Here is a 9,890-nt window from a genome sequence, read left to right as displayed (position 1 = left end):
TTTTTCTGGGGGGCTGGAGAGATGGCTCAGTGGTTAGAGCACTGACTGCTCTTCCAGAGGTCCTGAGTTCAATTCCCAGCAACCACATGGTGGCTCACGACCATCCGTAATGGGATCTGGTGCCCTCTTCTAGCATGCACGTAGGTAGGTGTCCATGCAGATAGAGCACTCATACACATAAAATAAATCTTAAAAAGAGTTTGCAACTGTTCTCTGATCTCTACCTTTTGTGGCTGAATTTTTTTTTGTTGACTTTTTTTTTTTCTATTTTTTTCGGAGCTGGGGACCGAACCCAGGGCCTTGCGCTTGCTAGGCAAGCGCTCTACCACTGAGCCAAATCCCCAACCCCTGTTGTTGACTTTTTATAACCTAAATAGTGAATAGACTCTCCTCTCGTAGTTTTTCAGAAGCCATTTGTAAACCCCATCATGGCAGAATTCTAAATATTTTATGTAAAGTGTCTGCATCAGAATAAGCCAACAAAGCGTTACCCATGTAGTTATAATGGGTCGGGTCAATCATTCCTAGCAGTTGTTGCACAAAATGTTGACATAAAGGTGGACTATTTAACCTTCCCTATGGAAGAACTTTCCACTGATATCTTTTAACAGGTCGAGCATTCTTATAAGTAGGTACTATGAAAGCAAACCTTTCCCCAACTTGATCTTGCAAGGAGATAGTAAAAAAAGGCAGTTTCTTAAATCAATTGCTATCCTAGGACATGACTTAGGTAAAGGCATTTTAGGTTGTGAAGGACCCATTGGTTGAATTACTCTATTCACCATTGTGTTAGGGCACACCATGGTTGAGGCAACACTTAGCAACATTTAACTGGGGCCGGCTTATAGTTTGCACAGTCCCATCCATTCTCATCATAGTGAGAAACATGGCAGCACACAGACAGACTTGGTGCTGTAGGAGCCAAGAGTTCTCCATCTTGATTTAAAGGCAGCCAGGAAGAAACTGTCTTCCACAGTGAAGCCTGACCACAGGAGACCTCAAAGCCCACCTACATAGTGACACACTTCCTCCTAAAAGTGCCACGCCCTACGGCCAAGCATTCAAACACATGAATCTATGGGGGCCAAACCCAGTCAAACCTCCACAACACTCTTAAATCTGTCAGCATCCAGCATCCTCCATCTTCCTGACTGCATTTTGGTAACAGATATAGGGGAATTCTATAAACTGGTAATCTCTTCTGTATGTTGAGCCTCCAGCTGCTCTTGCACCAGATGCTCAAATGCCTGTAGTTTTTCTTTAGTCAAGGGCCGTTGCTACACCCACACAGATTTCTCAATCAGTCGTTTTAAGGGTAGCGCTGTTGATATTACAGCAGCGGCTCCTCATACATTTGAAAACTCAATCCCAGTGATGTCCTGTATTTGGACAGTTGGCACAGCCTGGGATTGTTTTTAATGACATTTATCAGTGCTTTCCCCAGGAGCATCTATGATTTCACTCCCTATCTCATCATTGGCTGTCTGTGGGATTTCAGACGTACTAATACGAGCACCCCACTATCGTAAAAGACCCCGTCCACATAAATTCATGAGTATGCCAGCCACATAAAGTATTACCTTTCCTAGTCAGCCTTTTGGTCCTACACATTTAACCCACCATTTGTCTGAGACAACTTTCCAATTCTTAGAAACTATATATACCTTTTGAAGTGGCCATTTTGAATTCCAGCATTGTTGTTAAATGATAGCTACATCAATTCCTGATTCCACCAAACTTCCCGTTGCAATACCATCTACTTGAAATTTTTATTTTGGCCTCTGATCATTAACTACTGTTTGCTATAACTCACATTTTCCAGTCCTTCCAAACCCTCCTGCTCTTACTACTGGAGCAACTTTGCCTTTGATAGAGGGAAACAGTTGCAGCTGAATAATCTTTTTGTTTTTTAAAGATTTATTTATTCTAGATAAGTACACTGTATCTGTCTTCAGACACAACAGAAGAGGGCATCGACCTCATTACAGATGGTTGTGAGCCACCATGTGGTTGCTGGGAATTGAACTCAGGACCCCTGGAAGAGCACTCAGTGCTCTTAACCCCTGAGCCATCTCTCCAGCACACAAGTGAATAATCTTATCACCCACATTAAATTGCATCTCTCTTTTTACATAGGCCATAACTTTAACTTCTTTGAAATCTTCATCTATAAATCTTGGATTGCACCATGATTTTTTTGGGACGTCAATCCACCAGAGATCGTTCCTGCCATCCCTTGAGGGCAAGTACAGAAACTCCAGTAGCCATTATATAACATTAAAGTTTGGGGGAGAGTGTGAGATGTTTTCCTATGCCTAAGTCTAGACCAGTACTGCATAGATCTGAGAATTTCTTTCTGTTGTATGATGCCTGACAGAATCCTCTTGGTACCTTCTAGGTTCCAGCCATCTCCTTTCCTGAGTCTCCCTAACTAAGTAGAGAAATATCACAGTTCATCTTCACAATCCACTGGACTCTCCTTTCTGTCACAACTACTGTCTAAGTGTTCTTCAAAAACTAATGACCTCGGGGCTGGGGATTTAGCTCAGTGGTAGAGCGCTTACCTAGGAAGCGCAAAGCCCTGGGTTCCGGTCCCCAGCTCAAAAAAAAAAAAAAAAACTAATGACCTCAGGTATCCCACACTTCTCTCACATGCCCTGCATCCAGAGTGCACATTTTAAACAGTGAGCAACGCCTGAGACAGAAGTAATACTCAGGGAGCCTGTTTGGGTCTAACCTGGGTGTCTTAGTCAGGGTTTCTATTTCTGCACAAACATCATGACCAAGAAGCAGGTTGGGGAGGAAAGGGTTTTTTCAGCTCACACTTCCACATCGCTGTTCATCTCCAAAGGGAGTCAGGACTGGAACTCAAGCAGGTCAGAAGCAGGAGCTGATGCAGAGGCCATGGAGGGATGTTACTTCCTGGCTTGCTCCCCCTGGCTTGCTCAGCTTGCTTTCTTATAGAGCCCAGGACCACCAGCCCAGGGATGGCATCACCCACAAGGGGCTGGGTCCTCCCCGCTTGATCACTAATTGAGAAATAGCTGGGTCTCATAGAGGCATTTCCACAACTGAGGCTCCTTTTCTGTGATAACTACACTGGGCCTCTCTCATTCACACACACACATACATACATACATACATACATACATACATATATGTATGTGTGTGTGTTTCTGTGGGACTCCTAACAGAGAGAGCAGGGGCAGGATAGTCTCTGACTCAGCTTTTGGGACCCTTGTCTTCCTACTGGGTTGCCTTGTCCTGCCTTAATATGGGGGAGGTACCTAATCTTATTGTAATTTTTTTTCTTTCTTTCTTTCTTTCTTTCTTTTTTTTTTTTCCGGAGCTGGGGACCGAACCCAGGGCCTTGCGCTTGCTAGGCAAGCGCTCTACCACTGAGCTAAATCCCCAACCCCATCTTATTGTAATTTGATAGCCATGTTTGGCGATATCCCTGGGAGGCCTGCTCTTTGCTGAAGGGAAACAGAGAAGAGGATGGGGGAGGGAGGAGTCGAGGGATAGAGGAGGTGAGGGATAGAGGAGGGGGGAGGAGAAACTCCAGTCAGATGTAATACGTGAGAGAATTTTTTTTTTTTCAAAAGCAATACAAGGGTTTTGGCCTGAATGTGTCCTCTTCCCCTCCCCCACTAGTTCTAAAGCTGAAATCCTAAAACCCAGCTTGACCGCGTTAGGGGGCAGGGCGTTCGGAGGTAAGTGGGTCATGACAGCTTTGCTTTGTGGAGAGGCTACTCACTGTCTCAGAAGAGAAGTGTAAGCCTGGTGCGGTGGTTCCAGCTTGTGATCCCAGCCCTCAGAAATTCAGGCCAGCCTGGGCTACATGACACCATATCTAACATTATTATTATTGTTGTTGTTATAATCATTTTCTTTTTCTGAGTTTTTTTTTTTTTTTGTTTTTTGTTTTTTGTTTTTTGTTTTTCTTTTGGAGTTGGGGACTGAACCCAGGGCCTTGTGCTTGCTAGGCAAGCGCTCTACCACTGAGCTAAATCCCCAACCCTCTGAGTTTTTTTTTAAGATTTATTTATTTATTTGATGTATGTGAGTACACTGTAGCTGTCTTCAGACACACCAGAAGAGGGCATCGGATCCCATTACAGATGGTTGTGAGCCACCATGTGGTTGCTGGGAATTGAACTCAGGACCTCTGGAAGAGCAGTCAGTGCTCTTAGTCACTGAGCCATCTCTCCAGCCCCCCCCCCCCCCAGGTTTAAAATGTATGGTTGATTCACAAGGAGCAGTTCTGTTTGGGTTTAGAATTGCTCGACTGCTGTTAAGGCCCTTTCGTCTTTCTTTCAGGATCAAGGTGGGTGCTTTCCTATAAAAACCTTGTCTTGTTCCTTCTCTGGCAATTCTTTCTTGGGTCCTCTGCTTAGCAAAATGATACCTACAGTGGAACCGGCATCCTAAAGTCACCATGAGAAATCCTCCTTCCTCAACATCACATGTTCTTCTCATGCTAATGGTCAACAAGAACCATCCAAGTCCAGTCACAGTCACCAGAGATCCTAACGAGCCGTAGGGTATAGAGTCTCGGGCGCATAAATGTTCCCAGCATCTAAAGCACCTAGGAGTTTGCAGGGCTTTTTCTCTGGCTTGCAGGGCTTCCGGGGCGGCAGCCATGGGTGACTGTCATCGTAAGATTTTTAAAAATCAAAAAAATTAGAAAACTACTGTAGGGAGTTTGCAACAGTGTGCTGTGCTGTAGCTCTTGCCTGCAGGGCCAATGGTCAGGGCTGGGAAGTTGCTCATCCCATGCCTGAGGGAGCGACTGTCCCTCCATTACTGGTTAAGGAGATATAGTTCTTGTCCTCCAGAAGCCATGCAGTACTGGCTGGAGACATAAGAACTCCAGTGGTGGGGCTGGGGATTTAGCTCAGTGGTAGAGCGCTTACCTAGGAAGCGCAAGGCCCTGGGTTCGGTCCCCAGCTCCGAAAAAAAAGAACCAAAAAAAAAAAAAAAAAAAAGAACTCCAGTGGTTAAAGAGAATGGCTCTTGTTGAGAGCCTGGGTTTGGTTCCCAGCACCCATGTGGTGTGGTGGTTCACAAGCATTAGTGACTCCAGTTCCAGGGGGCTCTGATCCGGCCTCTGAAGGCAACCAGGCACAAATACTGTGCACTACACACCCATGAGGCAAACTCATACACATAAAACCAAATCTAAAATACAAAATAAGTAAAGCTATGTCATGGAGAATAAAGTATGTAGTGGAGAATAATCAAATAGCTATATAAATAATTGTGTAAATTATAATTTTCCAGGCTGAGGAGATGGCTCAAGTGAGGAAAGTCCTTGACACATGAGCATGAGGACTGGGGTTTAGATCCCCCCAAAACTCGTGTAGAAAGCCAGGACTGGACAGTTGTACCTCTTACCCCAGCACTGTGGGGGTTCAAGACAGCCTGGCTTCCAAACCTAGAGAGACCGTGGGAGGAATAAGGTAGAGAACAGCGGTGTAGAACACGGGGTCCTCCTCTGCCCTCCACAGACACAACTCAAACTGTAAACAACAAAAGTCGACCACCCTGCGCCAGAGCGGAGGCCGCGCCTGGCATCCAGCTCTTGAGAGTGGGGAACTGCAGGAAGATGACAAAGCCAGCCTGGGTGACAGAGTAAGCCCTGCCTGCCTCAAGAACACAAACAAACCTAAAAAAGGAACCAATTAGCAGAACACAGAACACCTGCAGCTTCATGCTTTTTTTTTTTTTTTTTAAGAAGAGCTTCATGCTTCTTGTTGACTGTTAATTATTTCTATATCCTTAGATGCCACTAAACGCATATAAAAACAACACACTTTTTTTTTTTCTTTTTTTCGGAGCTGGGGACCAAAACCAGGGCCTTGCACTTGCTAGGCAAGCGCTCTACCACTGAGCTAAATCCCCAACCCCAAAACAACACACTCTTAACAGTGCCCTTCTCCTCCTCTCCTTTTTTGCTTTTGGTTTTGTTGTTGTTGTTGTTGTTGTTTTGTTTTTTGTTTTTTGTTTTTTTTGGTTTTTTTTGGTTCTTTTTTTCGGAGCTGGGGACCGAACCCAGGGCCTTGCGCTTCCTAGGTAAGCGCTCTACCACTGAGCTAAATCCCCAGCCCCGTTGTTTTGTTTTTTTTAAAGATTTATTTGTTTATTTATTTATGAGTACACTGTAGCTGTCTTCAGACAGACCAGAAGAGGGCATTGGATCCCATTACAGATGGTTGTGATCCTGAGTTCAATTCCTACGTGGTTGCTGGGAATTGAACTCAGGACCTCTGGAAGAGCAGTCGGTGCTCTTAACCGCTGAGCCATCTCTCCAACTCTTTGTTTTTTGTCTTTTGTTTTTTGAGACAGGTTTTCTCTGTGCAGCCCTGGCTGTTCTGGAACCCTCTCTGGAGACCAGGCTTGCCTTGAACTCAGAAATCTACCTGCCTCTGCCTTAACAGTTCTTGTCTTCAAGCTGCAGAGGCGCACTGTGTGCTTTTCTAGAAAACCGAGGTTCAATTCCCAGCACGCACATGGTTGCTAACAACTGCTTGTAACTCCAGTTCCAGTGCCCTCTTCTGGTCTCCATAAGCACCAGGATATATGCACAGATACACATTCAAGCAAAATACACACACACACACACACACACACACACACACACACACACACACACACACACATAAAGATAAAAAGTTAAAAACAGTTCCTATTTTTTAGCTTCACTAACAAGAAAGAGAAAGATGGACCCACACTTGGCTGTTCCTTAAGGATGAAAATGCTTACACAGGGGACCCTGGGAATGGGAGAAAGAAGCTTGCTTGCAGACATTTCCTATCCACTCCAGGGCGTCCCTAAGGTCCTTAAAGATTCCCATTTGGTCTGGTGACATGGCTCAGCTGATAAGAAGTGTTTGCTGCCAATCTGATAACTTGCTGATAACTTGAGTTTAATTCCTGAAACCCAGGTAGTAGGAGGAAGCAAGTTCAGCCAGTTGTCTGTTTTCCTCTGAATCCACATATATACACACAGTGCTATTTTCTCCATAAATACATGTTTGTACTAGACACTCCTATAAGACAAGACCGAAGACAGGGGTCTTTGTTGCTTTTCTGTTGCTGTGAGAAGACACCATGACCGAGACAACTTACAGAAGAGTTTATTTGTAGCTCACAGCTTCAGAGGGGTCAGTCCAGGACCACCGTGGCAGGGAACATGGTATCAGGCAGGCATGGTGCTGGAACAGTAGCTGGGGCTTACATCTTGATCCACAGACACAAGGCAGAGAGAGCTAACTAGGAATGAGCATGAATGTTTTAAACCTCCAAACCCACCCCCAATGACACATCTCCTCAAACAAGGACACACCCCCTAATCCTTCCCAAACGCTTCCACCTACTGGGGACCAAACTATTTGAGGCCATAGGGCCTTATGGAATGGAATCATGCAAACCACCACATGAAACCTCTCCTCCCTCACTTGTTTTTGTTTGTGGTTTTTATCACAGGATTAGAAAAATGAACCAGATTTCTGCACAGAAAACCAGGAAACTGGGGCAGGAGAGATGGCTCAGTGGTTAAGAGCACTGACTGCTCTTCCAGAGGTCCTGAGTTCAATTCTCACAACCATCTGTAATGGGATCCGATGTCCTCTTCTGGTATGTCTGAAGACAATGACAGTGTACTCATATATAATAACTCCTTCTTAAAAAAAGAAAATAAAACCAGGAAACAATGACATATTTCTTCAATATTCTGAGTGAATTTATCCACAACCAGCTCCATATCTTCAGTACCATGAGCTATGTGTGCCTGTGTGGCAGCCAGACTCTGAGTTGCCTCTGATGGTCTGCCACTTTTTTTTTTTTTTTTTTCCGGAGCTGGGGACCAAACCCAGGGCCTTCTGCTTGCTAGGCAAGCGCTCTACTACTGAGCTAAATCCCCAACCCCTGGGTCACTTCAGGCTCCTGAGAGACCCCAAGTCAGAAGCCACCCAAGGAAGCCACACCCAAATTCTTCGCTCAGAAACTGAGAGTATGTCTTAATTGTTGTCTGAAGCCATTAAACTGGGGAATTATATAACAAAAGAGACCCAGTTTTAACAGAAGGGAGGTGGGCCGAGCCCAGGTATTTTTTTTCTTTTTCTTTTTCCTTCTTCTTCTTCTTTTTCTTTTTCTCCTTCTTTTTCTTTTTCCTTTTCTTCTTGGTTCTTTTTTTTGGAGCTGGGGACCGAACCCAGGGCCTTGCGCTTCCTAGGTAAGCGCTCTACCACTGAGCTAAATCCCCAGCCCCGAGCCCAGGTATTTTTTTTTTTTTTTCTTTTTCTTTTTTTCCGGAGCTGGGGACCGAACCCAGGGCCTTGCGCTTCCTAGGTAAGCACTCTACCGCTGAGCTAAATCCCCAACCCCGAGCCCAGGTATTTTTATAACCTAAGAAATAAAGTCTGTCTCTCCATCTTTGAATTTGGATTCACTTCTTTTTGTTTTTAAAGATTTATTCATTTATTATATATAAGTACACTGCTGCTGTCTTCAGACACACAAGAAGAGGGCATCGGATCCCATTACAAATGGTTGTGAGCCACCATGTGGTTGCTGGGAATTGAACTCAGGACCTCTGGAAGAGCAGTCAGTGCTCTTAACCACTGAGCCATCTCTCCAGCCCCCTGGACTCATTTCTGAAACTGGTTTTGACTAGTTTTTAACCACAAAAGCAGAGGGTTAAAAAGTGGCTGTGCTCAGCCAGGTGTAGCAGGCTATCCCTGGAACCCTAGTACGCAGAAGGTGGAGGTAAGAGGATTGAGTCAAAGAGGGCCAGTCTGGGCTATCTAATGAAACTCATTAGATACAAAACACAAAACAAATACCAAACAGACTTCAAATCAGGCCAAAAACGTGGTTCAAGAGCACAGATGCTTGCCACCAAGTTTGATGACTACGTTATATTCCTACATGGTGAAAAGAGAGAACAGACTCCTGTGAGTTGTACAAGCACGCTTGTGCACACACACACACACACACACACACACACACACACACTCTTTAAAAAGTAAAAACTGAGGGGTTGGGGATTTAGCTCAGTGGTAGAGTGCTTGCCTAGCAAGCGCAAGGCCCTGGGTTCAGTCCCCAGCTCCGAAAAAAAAAAAAAAAAAAAGAAAAAACTGTGATCCTGGAAATTTGGTGACCATCATCTTGTAACTAAACTTACATCCCCTTCCCCCCATTGCTAGTGCCGTAGGTCCCAATCATCCCAGATGATAGCCAGAGTGACTAGACTATCGGGCAATCCCAGACTTTCAGCAAGTGAAGCTGGGGCCCAGGAAAGAGCTACCGAGCTAATCACAGACTGATGGGAAAGACAGTGATGTTTAAAGCTACGATTCTGGATGAGTGTTCATGCCTGTAGCTAATTTACTCAACACAATGACTTCTGTGTGTCTCACCTTTCTCTCCCCTATGGTGTTCTGGGAGGATGTGTTTCAGGATTACTATTGGATGAGCACAAAACTGGGTCACTTCCTAACCTCGTCTGGACTTGATAGCTTTCAGCTCTTTCAGCCTCTGTTTTCATCATCTTCAAATTGGAGATCACCTTAAGTTAGAGTCTCTCCCTTAAAGTTCAGGGGAACTGGCTCTGTGGGTGAAGTGTTTGCTGCACCCGAGTAGGATCCTTTACATGGGTGTAGGTCCCAACACCCATGTAAATGCTGGGCTTGAGGACATGTGTCTATGGCTCACACACGCACACACACACACACACACACACACACACACACACACACACACACACACCACTGCCTGCAGGAAGAACTGCATAATATCCTTTAGTACGATGTCTGAGACTGTGATGGGAAAACAAGAATAATTCATGACCTTGAGCTGTTCTGAAGCAGAATGGAGTTTGCTCATTAA

The sequence above is a fragment of the Rattus norvegicus genome, chromosome 5, assembly GCF_036323735.1.
Source record: "Rattus norvegicus strain BN/NHsdMcwi chromosome 5, GRCr8, whole genome shotgun sequence".
Lineage (NCBI taxonomy): Eukaryota > Metazoa > Chordata > Mammalia > Rodentia > Muridae > Rattus > Rattus norvegicus.
Note: the sequence above shows the minus strand (reverse complement) of the source record.